Genomic DNA, 14,299 nt, shown 5'->3' with positions numbered 1-14,299 from the left:
CCACCACCACCACCACCACCACCACCACCACCATCACCACCACCACCACCACCACCACAACCACCACCACCACCACCACCACCACCACCACCACCACCACCACCACCACCACCACCACCACCACCACCACCACCACCACCACCACCACCACCATCACCACCACCACCACCACCACCACCACCACCACCACCACCACCGCCACCATCACCACCACCACCACAACCACGGCTACTCTCTACCACCGCCAACTTACGTCTTCCCACCCTTTCCTCACTCCGTGTTCCTCTCTCTCTCTTTCTCTCTTTCTCGGTGATCGCGCGTGATCTTTGTTACTCCGCGCGGACACGGAGGTGGAAGTCGCAACGGAACTTCAGTGCAGCTGCGGCGAGCAGCTGACGCGGAATTCATTCAGGTTTGTAGTAGAGCTCGCGCCGCGTACGCGACATCACCACACGACCAGTTGAACGGTGCGCGTTGGTAGTCAACAGGTACCCGGTGCTGGACCACACATCGTCATCGTCATCGTCATCGTCGCCGTCGCCGTCGCCGCAGCCGCCTCCGCCTCTGAGAGGACAAGCCGAAATTCGCGCGTGTCTTCGTACCCGCCGCAAATGAGCTCGCGTCGCGAGTGCGCGCGCGAGGGAAACGCTCCTGCTGCCGATCGTGGTCGCATCGTATCAATCGCGAACAGTGCGGTGTGTCGTCGTCGTGGTCGCCATCGTCATCATCGTTACGCGATTCCGCGGCGAGGTGCGTGTCGCCGGCTGCTTCTCTCGCGGCCGCGACGGCAGTTGAGAGGAAGGAGCCTGTGAAAGAGCACGGGCGAACGCGCGACCGACAAGCGAGCGCGCCGCGCGACGAGGGAATATACCTCGCAGGTGAGTGTAAGAGATCGGTTGTCGCGTACGCCGGGGGGAGGGGGGGAAGGGGGATGAGGTATCCGCGTATCTCGCCGAGAACGAGATCCTCGAGGATACGGGCCGTCGGATGGGCCGAGAACAGAAAGAAGCTGATTGTACATCCCTTAGGAAAAATCACTTAGAAGAGATAAAAGTCCGTGACGGAGCAAATAATAAAGCAAATAGTAATCCCTATCGCGTTTAATTTTTATAATGAAAAGAAGGAGGAAGGTAGAACAGCGCGAAATATATAAAAAAAAAAAAAGTTACAGAAATATAATGGAATTTATGTTCTAGAATGAAATCCCCTAGGGACACACGGTGAATCATCATGGGATTTTTAATTAATGCTAAATTAATTAATATGTTATTAAGGGCGTTGACGAATTCATTAGGAATTGACGATTATGACATAGTAAAATATATGACGATCATCCCGGTCGACTCTATGTTTTAATATCGAATTAACTTTCTCTGTTGACATTTAATAAGAAATTAAAGAGTTGACATTTAAAATTAAGAGCTAACTCCGTAGTATTCGAAGAATATTTTCTTCCATAAATCAGCCGCGTTTGGCGCGCGTTCGAAGGCTCCTTCGCGGAGTCTCGGCGCGACATATAGGGATAATTAAAGCGCGATCCTCGCGCGATGAGAGGACACGGACGATGGGAAGAAGAGAGGAGGGAGGAAATGACGGGACACCGAGAATGCGGATTATACGGCGCGAGATGGATGGATCGGGCTAGCGAGCGGATTTTTAGCACGTGATATCACCGGGAGGAAAGCGAAGCGTAACTTCTCGCGGGAGTTCGCCGGATCTTGCCAGTAGAGACACGTGCGAAGGCGACACGTGATTCCCGTTCGATAATAGCGATTCTCCGATTCTTCATGAAGTCTCGATTCGCATTCACCTGCTTGACTCGCCTAACGACGAGCGTCCGCCTCTGAGACGTGCATTTTTGCTAGACATTTATTGCCAGGTATATTTATTGTCGCTCGCGAGAGACGGACCGAGAGCTCTCGAATATCCTCCATTTTTCGAGGATGGTATTCGATAGAAGTGACAGGGGTGAGGAAATGAACGGACGTCTCGGCTGTATTCATCTTGGAATACAGAATATAAGTGTGGAATAGTCGCCGGCTCAATCGAATTTCGAGCTCGTGAGTCATTATTTAGCGAAATGCGGGATGAGAATATTGCTCTCGATCTTTGTTTACGTCAATCGCGCTCGGCATACCATCCCGATGAGATTTAGATCCAAAGAAAACAACATTAACATCAATTTTTACGAAGTCACGAGCGAAAACAGCGAAAGAAGAAATTCGCGCAGAATCGTCACCGTCAACTGTGCAATCGGATTCGTAATCCGGTTTGCGTCGCACCGACTCAACTCGCTCGTAGTCGTAATCGATCGATTGCGCGTGTAACTGCGAGAGTACTCTCAAAAATGATCACCGCTAAAATTAAATTAATAAAACATTCGAATAAATCGTACGCGAATGCGTACGAAAACATACAATTTTGACGAGATCAATCGATATTCGCTCTATCGGTTTTTACAATTCGCCGTTTTTACAAACGTCGGAATGTTCTATTTCTTTGTTTATGAATTGTGACAAATTTGTATAAGATAGATGTAATATTGATCGAATCCTTGACAAAATATCCGTCGTCTTTTTTTAAAAAAAAATGTAACGATTTATATGAATGTACTTTCTACAGAGGCAAAGCGAATGATAAAAAGAAAAAAATTTTATCGAATGCAATTAGTCGATTCATCTGATTGAATCTATCGAGGCACATGAGGGATTATTGGTTTAATCATTTATCCGATCAATGGGAACGGACCGATTAATCGATCAAGGCATACACCACCGGGACTCAATCGATTAATCAAACGAAATCGATAAACGGATAACAATTTAATCGATAAATCTCGCGCGACCGTTTTCGATCGCTTAAGTCAAGTAATGCAAACCACATAATGAAATGATTTTGAAATGAGTTATTTGGTTTGAATATTAAAATAATACACGCAATAACTTGAAGAAAATTACATGTGTATGGATCGTATAATAAAGAATATATTATAATAATAATAAAAGTCATTTAGATTTTATTAATTTATATTAATAAAATCTAAATGATTTTTATCTAAATGACTTTATTAAGTCTAAATGAAATAATAATTAAATCTAAATGACTTTTATATTAATAATAAAATACACATTCTTGTCTTAATGATATTTTAATATGAAGATATTAAATATCTTTAATATATCTTATTATATTTTTAAGTGTTTATAAATAAAACACAAAAAACCGAAAGCAAGCTAGAAAGTTTCTAATAGAAATCATCATTCAATCTTCCATAAATCTGATCAATTATTGCTAATCCTAATCAATTAAATTACCAACTACCAAATCAAGCTGTTCCTCTTATCGCAAAAAATATTATAAAGTGTGTGGAAAATGCGATATATATATATATATATATATATATATATATATATATATATACTTAGTTTTAAATTACGATCGGTCAACAGCGGAGAAATCGTTTTGGCTTACCTTCGGCTCTTCAAAGCTAAAAGTGGTTTGATTCTTGAAATGCTGCCACAACAACGGGTATTTCCTACTAACGATACTTACGATATGACGTCGGACGCATCAAAGAACATCGCGCGTGGAATAAGCGCGGCGCCAGATTAACGAGATAACCATACAGCTTCCGATTATCCGAGGTATCGTTCGCGCCGGGTGCAATTATCGCGCCGGTACGATATATTTTTCAGATGCGAGATTCAAGACGCAAGCCGACAAGACGTCGACGGTGCGCGTCTCGCGGGCTCGCTATATCGGTTCCATCCCATTCCCCGTGGCCTGTATGTACACGCGCGCACAGCGCCGTGGCACACGCACGCACACACGCACACACGCACGTACGCACGTCGGGGGCCCTTCCTCGCCAGCACGCACCTGTTACGTTGTGTTGTCGTTCCGCCGCGGCGTGGCTGCACGCGACAGCTCGTGCCACTTACTTCCAGTTACCTCTCGGCAGTGCGAACCGTCGGTCGCCGTTTCTCGCGCTGAAATCGAACCAGCCTGAATCGTGGAACCCACTCTCTACGACCCCTTGACATGGGGAGAGATTGATCGTCCGCCCCATTCACCGCCGGAACCCGCCAGGTAGAGTACAATATATAATAGAATAGAGTCATTGGCGCACGCCCTTACGGAAATCCGATTTAGCAGTGGCAGTAGATATATATATATAATACTAGAAATTATTTATTTATATTGAAAACACTGTTTTTTGCTCGAAATAAGTAATTATTCGTTATCTCCCAAATATCAAATTCCTAAGGGTAGTACGAGTATCTGCGCGAGAGACTGAAACGACCAACGTGTCGTTCCGTCGAATGACAGAGGAAGAAGGACGAACGTGATACTTGAAAGTGTATACGTCGATCCGCCGCTATCTCGAAGTCGCGGAACGACGTTACTTTTGTTTCACATTCAGAATATCAATTTTGCTATGGATTCATCACACTGATCTGGGAATAGATCTTTCGGAATAGAATAAGAACGAAGGAGAGAAAATTATAAAGGGATTGCAAGTTTTCTCTTGCGAGCATTAAAAATATGAGGAGAAATAAGTGACGATAGATATGATTATTTAAAGTGTCAAATGAGAAATTAATATTTTATATAAAAAAGTAAGGAGATGCAAATCGTAATATACTTTACCTCCGTACGTCTTCCTAACGGTAACTGACGTTGACCTGGTAAAAGAATTCTTCGTGAGTCTTACTTAAATTTTATTTAAACACGATATTATTATAGATGTGAACAGAAGAAAAATTGTGGTGTGTGTGTGTGTGTGTGTGTGTGTGTGTGTGTGTGTGTGTGTGTGTGTGTGTGTGTGTATGTGTGTGTGAGAGAGAGAGAGAGAGATTGTAATGTCTCAGTACATAAATGGGATCGATAATAAAATATTCCCGATCGGAATGTGGTAAAACACGATAACCCAACTTGCAATTATTGAAGATGACAACATACCTGCTCGTCTCTCTCTACATTTCCCTTACAATTAAGACAAAGACAAACCTACAGATTTTTGACGCCACATACATATACCGACACACAAATCCCCTGCGCAATGAAAGCACGATTAACATAAGTAACGTAAGTTGATTCTCGCATAACGATAGAGAGACGAGAACTTCTTCACTGCGAACTTATACTGGATTTAATGACTGGAGAACACGGGCTCAGAGGCACGATCGAGGAGGAAAGAGATCGCGATCACCCGAGGAGGACGCGGATCTCGCGAGAGCGGCTTCTTCCTCGGAGGCCTCGGGACTCGGGATCGAGCGGCCGAGAGGAGCACTTTACTCCGGTAAGCCGCGCGAGCGAGCATGCGAGGTCGAAGCCTTTCCTCTCTCGCTCTCGCCTCCTCTTCCTCCGGCGCACTCGAGAGGGACCCCGCCGCTCTATCCTCTCTCTCGCTCTCTATTCTCTCTCTCTCTCTCTCTCTCTCTCTCTCTCTCTCTCTCTCCCGCTTCTCTCTCCGCGCCTTTCGATTTACACACGGTTTCTCTCTCCGGCTTAATCGCACGCGCGCACGTCTCTTCCCGAGCTCGCACGAATGCGCGCTTTTGTGCAGCGAAGAAAGGACCCACAGCAACCTCGATCAGACTTTTCGAGAAACAACGAGAAAATAAGCGGCCGCGAGATAGGCGGTGTAATAATCGACTCGGAAAAGGGGTATTTGGTGTTTGAAAAGCCGCGAGATAATTTTTACACACGTAATTCGGCTTTTTATTTGTAAAATTTAAGTTTTATTTCTCGCGTTCGCCTTTGCATTTGATGTTAACAGTATGAAGATTATTGAAATAAATTAGTGCTCTTAAATGTTTCGAATTTTTATCCTCAAATTTCTATCTCATATCTTCATAATGTCCTTCACGGATAAGATTACTATTTAAAGGTTAATCAAATATTGAAACGAAAAACTTGATATATAAATATATCTCAATTTTAATGATTATAAAAATATTAAGGACAATAATCGATAACGATTGTCCTAGATTCTTCTATAATTGACTTAAAAATTAGAACAATAAAGCAGATCACAATAATAATAATAAAAGTCATTTAGATTTTATTAATTTATATTGACTTAAATGACTTTTATCTAAATCACTTTATTAAGTCTAAATGAAATAATAATTAAATCTAAATGACTTTTATATTAATAATAAAATACACATTCCTTTCTTAATGATACATATTGATCTATCTTATCTTCTAAAATTACTATTTCAATTCATTTTGATTGAATTTGCCAACGTCGCAATCGCATACGTCAGCAACTTTGTCGACGAGCAACCGGATGCACTTAAGGGCCGAGCAACCGCAAGAAGTACGAGAAATTACATCTTCCGTAAATCCCGACACCGACGTAAAAAGGAAGCGTTCATTGTCGTTGTCTCTCCATTACACCCATTCGTACTCTACGTCTCTTCGCATAATTAACTACCTTTTTGTGATATCAGGCCAGCCGGCATTATATGTAAATTAAAATCGGTAATAAATTATCGGTAATAAATACTAATATTGTTAAAAAATAAAACTCGTAAAATATATTTCTCTCTCACCGTGTAATTAATTATTTAAAAAGCAACAAAAAGAAATATTGGAAATCCAAAGAAGATAATATAAAAGTGATATTGGAAAAACTGATTAAAGGTAGATACTTCGATAAATTTTAAAAACGTTATTTCCGCAATTCAAAATAAAAATTAAAAAATGTTTTTTGTCATGATTTTAGAATAATTCATTTGAAATGGGATATGCTTCATTTCATTTTTCATAATTTAGGTCAACGTTGAAGAAATTATTTTATCAGAACTATGGCGCAATGGAGAAGGGGAATGTCTAATGGAAGTAAGGAGTCATTTCTTTTGAATTTGACTTGAGGGAGACTAGAAGGTAATTCGAGACGCGATAGGTGTCTCCGTATCTATCGTTGATATTTCCCGATCGGTCAAGGGCCGTCATGTCAACTCGCATATATATTGGACATTTGCATTTTAATCTAGCGTTCAATTAAGCAGTAGCGAGTCCTATACCTTAAGGTGAGACGGCTTACGTTGTCAAGCTATTGTCGCGCGATGAAATTCGTCCAGCTTATCAGAAATCCTTTATTTCGCATCTGCACTGTAACAGTGTTCAGTTCCCATTGTCATCACTTTCGACGACTGTCAATGGTATCCCGTTGATGGTCAAAAATAATCGGCAAGATAATTGAATTTAGAAAATAATATATTTCATCAATGCGTTATTCCCAACTTACTCCATTTCTGGCTACTAATATATCTCGGACAACCCCGCCGAGAAATATAATTCAGCTCTGCTCTCCTCTTTCCGCTGTTATTTTGTTAGTCGTTAGTACTCTTCCGAGTATTTAATAATGTTAATTAATCCGCGTCGCATGAGTGATGCCGCCGCTTTTCGATTTCATAAATGAATTCTTATATAGTCGAACTTTCTCGGTTTGATTAAATCTACATAAGACGTACATGTCGTCTCATCTCCGTCCATAGTCCACAGTCTCGTGTTGCCCGTGTTGAATGGGCAACGGATAATAATCGAGTACCGCTTCGAAAATTAAGTCCCGCCTTCTCACGACGAAGTGGATTACGCGTTGCGAGATTGAATTTCGCAAGAATTAATGACGTCTAAAAGTAAATTGAACCTTCTCTCCGACGCGGCCGCGTCATAGGAATCTTAGAGATACTCCGTGCCTCGCACGAATAACTTTTAATATTTTAACATATGTACCGTGTGTAAATATTATCGTGTCGTTTAATTGAAATTCTCCGGACCGTAAACGCGACCGTAGTTCTCGAAACCGCGGCTAATTGACCATTGTGAGCAGGTATGGCCGCGTTTTTTCCGCGAGAGAATCAAAGGACCTTCGACTCGTCGTAAAACGACGAATGATTAAAAGATAAATATTCGAGATATATCGCAATTAATAAAACACAGGGAGAAACATCACTCCAATTACTTCTCACGAATTTTTCGGCGAGCGTGATATCTCCCCCCCCCCTTCTCGTAATTATCGCCGTAAGTGAAGTTTAATTTAAATAAATTATCGAAGACGCAACTTAAAGATGCAATTGCAAGTCGTAATTCGAGGAACGAGGGAACCAACGCGCGCGCGCGCGCGCGCGCGCGCGGATATTTACTTTCATTGTCCTGATAAAACTGTCTCAATCAAAATCCATTAAAGTAATCGTCTTAATATTCATTTGCTTTCCCTCGATCGTTTTATTATACGCCCAGACGATGTAGCAAGACAGGAGGGGGGAGGGAGGGGGGGGAGGGAAGAGGAGAAAAAAGAAAGAGGGGAAAGAACGAAGGAAGCCAACGTAAGGTCGAATTCTTATTCGTCCACCGAACCCCTGACTCACCGACCGCCAGATGCATTCTTATGACGGCGAAACGAAAGTATTATCCTCCGCTTTAAATCAGAGATAAGCGGAACTCGTCTCGTCCATTAAGGGAAGCGAAGGATGCATAAGATATTATTATTTGGTCGAGCGTGGAAGGCCGCGATAACGGATTGCACGCGTAATGCCTTGTGTTCACTGCGACGGCCTAAATACATCCACGAAGAGATGGAGACTTAGCTAGCTAATTTTTCAAACAAGATCAAATTGTCTGAGACGAAAATAAATTTGGCGGTGAAAATAAATTTGGCTAGAAAGAAATCCTCGATTATAATTTTTTTATATTATAATTTTAACTGTGGACTCTCCGATTAATTTTCAAGTCGAATATTTAGATTCTAAGTAATTTTTTTATATCGAAAATACGATGGAAAATATTTTATATAAAGGGCCGCGCCTTTGGGACATAATTAAAATAAATAAAATTGAACCGTGTGTCATAAATACTGGTACATTGGTTTCTCTTTGGTTTCTCAGAATAGGTTATTCGATTCGATGTTAGTTAGTTCTTGTTAGTTCTTTTTTTACGATAATGATTCTCGATGGAATTTTTTTCAAAGAAATTTCAACTCCAGAAGTCTTGAGTTTTTCGACTGAATTCTTTCACAAATATTCATAGTAGTCGAGTGAGATGGGGATTTAAATTACATCAACCGCCCGACAAACGATAGTCATCATCTAAAATTAGTCGCTGTCTTATCAGTGGTGGCCTAAAAATTTACGACGAGACGATAAGTTGTGAATAAAGTAAGTCATTTGCACGAATATAAATTGGAAACGTACGTGGGTATACGATTCGCCGAGAGATTAGAGATTAAATTTCGCAAACTACCGTTCCTACACAAATTCCACATTCGCTGTTCGCATTTCTAACATTTTTCCGCCATGTGTAACGCACACGGTCGTAGTTTACGATGAGTTTTATTTTCGCTATTCAATGCGTCCTCTCCACCAGATGTGATTCATCCCCAAATCACATCTCAGGAATCCTTGTAAATGAGATATTGGCCGGAAAACGTACGTTTCTTACTCACAAGCGCTATTCAAGTAACTTTTCTTTAGAATATTTGTTGACAATATTATGCAATTTTAATTGTTCGTGCTTTTATCAGACAAAAGACACATAAAAACGGAATAAAGACAAATAGCGTGATATAAAATCGCAAAATTAATAGACCAGTGATACTCGGCGATAACGAAAGATGATGAAATTATTAAGATATTCTGAATACATTTATTATCGAAAAATCAACGATTATCAATGGGATCGATCTGTTTCAAGTGAGACTAACGATCGCTCACGCCGCGGCGAGCAGCGTGAGAAAGTCTAAGCGCCATTGTTACGCGATTATAATGTAGTCAGAGGGAGAAGTCAAGGAACAATTCTGTGCATCGACAAGTGACCACGCTACCGGCACTTTTTAACTAATCACCGCCGCGGCCGATGCGATTGCACAAACGATACCGCGAGTTTCTCGCTCGGCGCGAACGAGAGATTCCGCTCGTTCGCGATTCCGTCGCGGGCGCAGGTGACAACGTGAGAATCTCGGATATTAATAGGGATTCGCAGAGGCGCGATCGCAACTGTCGCGCGCCAAGGAACATTCTACATTCTCGTCGCCCCGACGAGAATTTTCTATCGCGCGCGATGCTCATGCCTCACGCCCATCTTGTCATTTCGTTTCGTCGAAGAAGACCCAGTTTCTTCAACCTCAACCTTTGATTAACCGATTCTCCGGCCATTTAATCTCTCGGCTGTGCAGTCCGCAATAATTTTTATATTTCTATGAAACTACTCCACAACTTGTAACATTCGCGCGATCCAAAATCGCGTACGTTTTCTTCGTGAATAAATGTAGGAATCGCTTTCCGCGCTTATTAGTATGAAAAATTTCAATTCTCAAAAATGACACTTATCGATTTGAATTCCCGCTTTTGCGACGGTATTCCAACAAAATTTCATTATACCACGACGTCATATTGTTATATGAACAATATAACCGAGAGAGTGCTTATTTAATTTGGATGCGTGACAGAGAGATTTAAATATTCTTTGAATTTGAAAGAGACAAGTTTGTAAACAATTCATGCTGATGCCATCTAAGAAAACTGTTATAAAACACACAGCGCGAATCAAGCTCTTATTACACTCGTGTGTAAGAACCGTGCAGTTTGCAAAAAAAATGACATCGATGAGTGGCATGACAGTCTTGAGCACTCAAACGGTTCAAACATTGAAATTTCAATATTGATTCACCGACAGAGAAGCGGTCCGGAGCTATGCGCGTTTCTATGTGCATAAATTATTACGTACACGGCGTAAAAAGGAGTCTTCGAAAAGCCGCCTCTTTAATTACTTCCAGCCATCCAGCAACGGGATGGACTTTGAAATTTGACAAATATCTCCGAAGAGAATTATTCCATGGTAGTCCTCGACAAATCGAGTGTCTGAAGCTTAAGATTTGTTTCCAGCGCGCGCTCGCGACTTTAAGAAGAAAAAAAAAAGAGGTACACATGACCGCGATCGTAACGAACAGGACAATCGATGATCGTAACGAGCGGTGTGTGTGTGTGTGTGGGGGGGGTGTATGGGTGTGTGTGTGTGTGTGTGTGTGTGTGTGTGTGTGTGTGTGTGTGGTGTGTGTGTGTGTGTGTGGTGTGTGTGTGTGTGTGTGTGTGTGTGTGTGTGTGTGTGTGTGTGTGTGTGGGTGTGGGTGTGTGTGTGTGTGTGTGTGTGTGTGTGTGTGTGTGTGTGTGTGTGTGTGTGTGTCGAAATCGATCGTTTGTTCTGCCAACGATGGTTGTTCATCAATTATCCTAAGTGCGCATTATCCCTACGTAAGTACGATCCTCGATCGCGAGCAGCGGTCATGTAACAATATCGATAATTATAGCAAGCGCGTAAACGCCATGCCGTCGCTGTGTTGCGGAAAATCCGAAACACGTGTCTTATCGGCCGTGGCACGAGGAACGCCCATATTCTGTTGAAGAGAGATCGTAAATGCCGCCCGTGATAAAGATCGATAACGGCGGACTTAATGTTGCATTACATTAGCCTACAATAAACGATTGCTAAATGAACGATTACCGCTGCCGTTCGCGGCCGATAATTACCGCATCGAACAAGCAGTTATTACTGCTTAGCGAACGATAATTCATTATTATAGACTCGCGTTAGTAAACGTGACTAAACGTAGCGCGTCCATATCGCCCGCCGGCCTATGGAAACGTGCCGATATTATTGTTAAACAAGGAGCATTTACCGTGTTAAACGACCTCTCGGCTAATTAATTTATGTGATGTGTATTATATATGTCGCCGTTTATGTAGACGAAGAAAGCTTGTGGCTGACAAATGCGATATAATATACCTGTTGAAATATTTTACGAAAAAATTGTATATTCAGCGATTATAAATATTAATAGAGTAATTAGACAAAGTTAATAAAAATTATTCCTTTCTGTGCAAATTTAATGTTAGAAATGTAAAGGTAAATAGAAAAATATTACAAATGAGATATCCATATTAAAAAAAATCATTATCAATATTAAATTATCAATATTAACATTATTATTGATATTAAATTTTATTCAATATTAAAATAAATATTATTGATATAGTTTTAATTTTTAATTAGACATATGCACAGACATATGTTTTCTCGCGGAAGGAAAATATCGTGCACCGATTGAAGTTACGATTGAGCTTACATCGTGACTTCATCCTTCTCTTCTTATTTTTCATTTGTCTTCTAGAAATTATGCGTTTGTACTTTTACTCAACTCGCTCGTGTTTCTTCGAAGTTGCGAAGGCTCCAATAGTAAGTTCAAACGCAACAAGTTGCCGTTCCGCGAACCCAGTCAGAAAAAAGAACGATTCGTTCTGTGATTTTTTTTCGCCGCGCTGTAAACGGACGGGAGGAATGCGTGAACTTCCACGGGGAAGCGCGGAAAAACGACTTCCCCCCCCCCTTCCAGTTAAACACCCGACACATCTCAAGATTCTTTCTAAAGGTTATTACCCACTGTGACACGCCTGTCAAAACCGGCTTTAAAACATCATAAAATTATACAAAATAATTTTTAAATGTAAAAAAATAAAGATAGAATTAAAGATAAATGATAGTCGGAAAGATAATCAAATAAAGTCTTCTGAATCGGACGATATTAATATAAGATGGCATAGACAAAAAAAATCAATTAATTAAAAATAACATTGCATTTATATTTAATATAATAATGACAAAATTTATGTAGTTTACAGAAATGTTGCATTGTAATAACAAGCAGTTAATTAAAATCTATTGAATCGTAGACATTATTTATTGGCGTATGATAAAAAATAAACTTTTTTTAAACCGGCCAATTCATCAGGCCCCTTCGAGATACTTCTTTTTCTTCCTCTTTCCTTTCGTTATAGATCACGAAATTGTAATCTATACGAATGATTTTACGGATGCTCCGTAACTGTCTTCCTCGGAATAACAGTTGCAGAAATTACAACTTTCCCGTTCAATACGCGCTTCTTCTTTTCGCAAATCCGCGAAAAGAAATATACAACCAGCCTAAAAATATATCGGACTGGGAGAGCTAATGCGATTGCGATGGGTCGATTAATTGAATCGCAAAGATACAAACTGTCCAATAAGATCACACCCTCTGACCTCGCCAATCCCATTAGAATCACATCTGCTACATTTTACACGTAGCTAGTGGTGCAGCTTGTTAACTTCAAAAATAGAAAGAAAAAAACTCAAAGAAAATATTACAATCAAGTGTGTGCCTATTTCCTGAATTCGGTTACGTAAGTCGCTATATAACAATCGTAATAAATAATTAATTTCGTCTTTCGATATATTGTTTTTGGCTTAGAATCAACTTTTTCTTTTTCCAGATCTCACTACTATCAGATTACTCAACGTCAAATATCTCTGATGCTGTAAATTAGAATTCTTAAGCCTCTCTTAAAATTCAAATGTACAATGTCACATCAACCTCGATGTAACGTTGAGCGTGTAATAGAAAAACGTCGGCCAGTCGACTTAACTTCTGAATAATGATCACTGTCGTCGAAATAATGAAGTACAATTAGAATCGTTGGGCTCGGAAGGGCCGGAAACCGAGGAAAAAAAAAAGGTGAAGGGAACTGCCAGCGATGTACGTAACACGGTCGACGTTGAAAAGTCACGACGTGAATAATGGGCGCGTCAGTCTCTATTTTCAATCCCGTAACTTCGCGGGCTCATCTTTGCCCGAACGCGGAGAAAAAGTTGCGCGATGTAATCGCCCGCTCTTACTCCTCCGGCCAGTCTCTTTTTCCTCTTCTTCTCATGTATAATGATTCAAGATGGAGGATTGATAAAACATTAAATGCATAATTACCTCGTACGTGTAACGCGATAACGAAATCAATGATAACAGCATATGGAATAAAGCCGTTACCGTTTTGTATGCATTATTTATTAGAATTTTAAAATGTGAAGAGAAAAAGAAGATTCAAACAGAAAGGATCGAGGATTACCGTCCACATATCTAATGTGGATTTTTAAAGTTTATTTTTATGGAAAAAGATGATTTATTTTATTTTAAATAGGCAATATTGTAGAATTTATTGCCGACTTTTGCGAAGCGATCGACATCCATGATCGCTTGTGCAAGAAAAAAAACTTCTAAAGTATTTGTTACGTGACACATATTTTAACTTTTACGACATGTTTTTCTGTCCGTTATTAAAATTTTTATCAAGTTACAATTTATGTGTTTTAAAATGCGATAGTTTATATGTTAAATCTCTTTTTTTATAAAAAGAAGTATTTATTTTTGATTAAAAGAAATTAGTTGACTTATGAATTATACATTGATTTTGTTAACAGTTTG

The 14,299-nt window shown here is 40.4% G+C and overlaps 1 protein-coding gene across 5 annotated transcripts in view; it reads left to right on the top strand.

The window, feature by feature from the left end:
- The first annotated feature begins 396 nt into the window (after positions 1-396).
- cv-2 (crosveinless 2-secreting protein) overlaps positions 397-14,299 on the top strand; it is a 39,531-nt gene continuing 25,628 nt past the window's right edge. For 2 of the 5 annotated variants that reach the window (XM_089083878.1, XM_025218045.2), the window contains exon 1: positions 397-878. The gene's annotated coding sequence lies outside the window, so the exon portion shown is untranslated. Of the gene's footprint in view, positions 879-3,432; positions 4,090-5,114; positions 5,303-14,299 lie in introns of those variants that run through there. The other 3 variants (XM_089083875.1, XM_089083876.1, XM_089083877.1) reach the window with 3 other exon arrangements.

The sequence above is a fragment of the Pogonomyrmex barbatus genome, unplaced genomic scaffold (genome assembly GCF_055798465.1).
Source record: "Pogonomyrmex barbatus isolate J1 unplaced genomic scaffold, ASM5579846v1 scaffold8, whole genome shotgun sequence".
NCBI classification, from domain to species: Eukaryota; Metazoa; Arthropoda; class Insecta; order Hymenoptera; family Formicidae; genus Pogonomyrmex; species Pogonomyrmex barbatus.
This window is presented reverse-complemented; position numbering and strand designations above follow the sequence as displayed.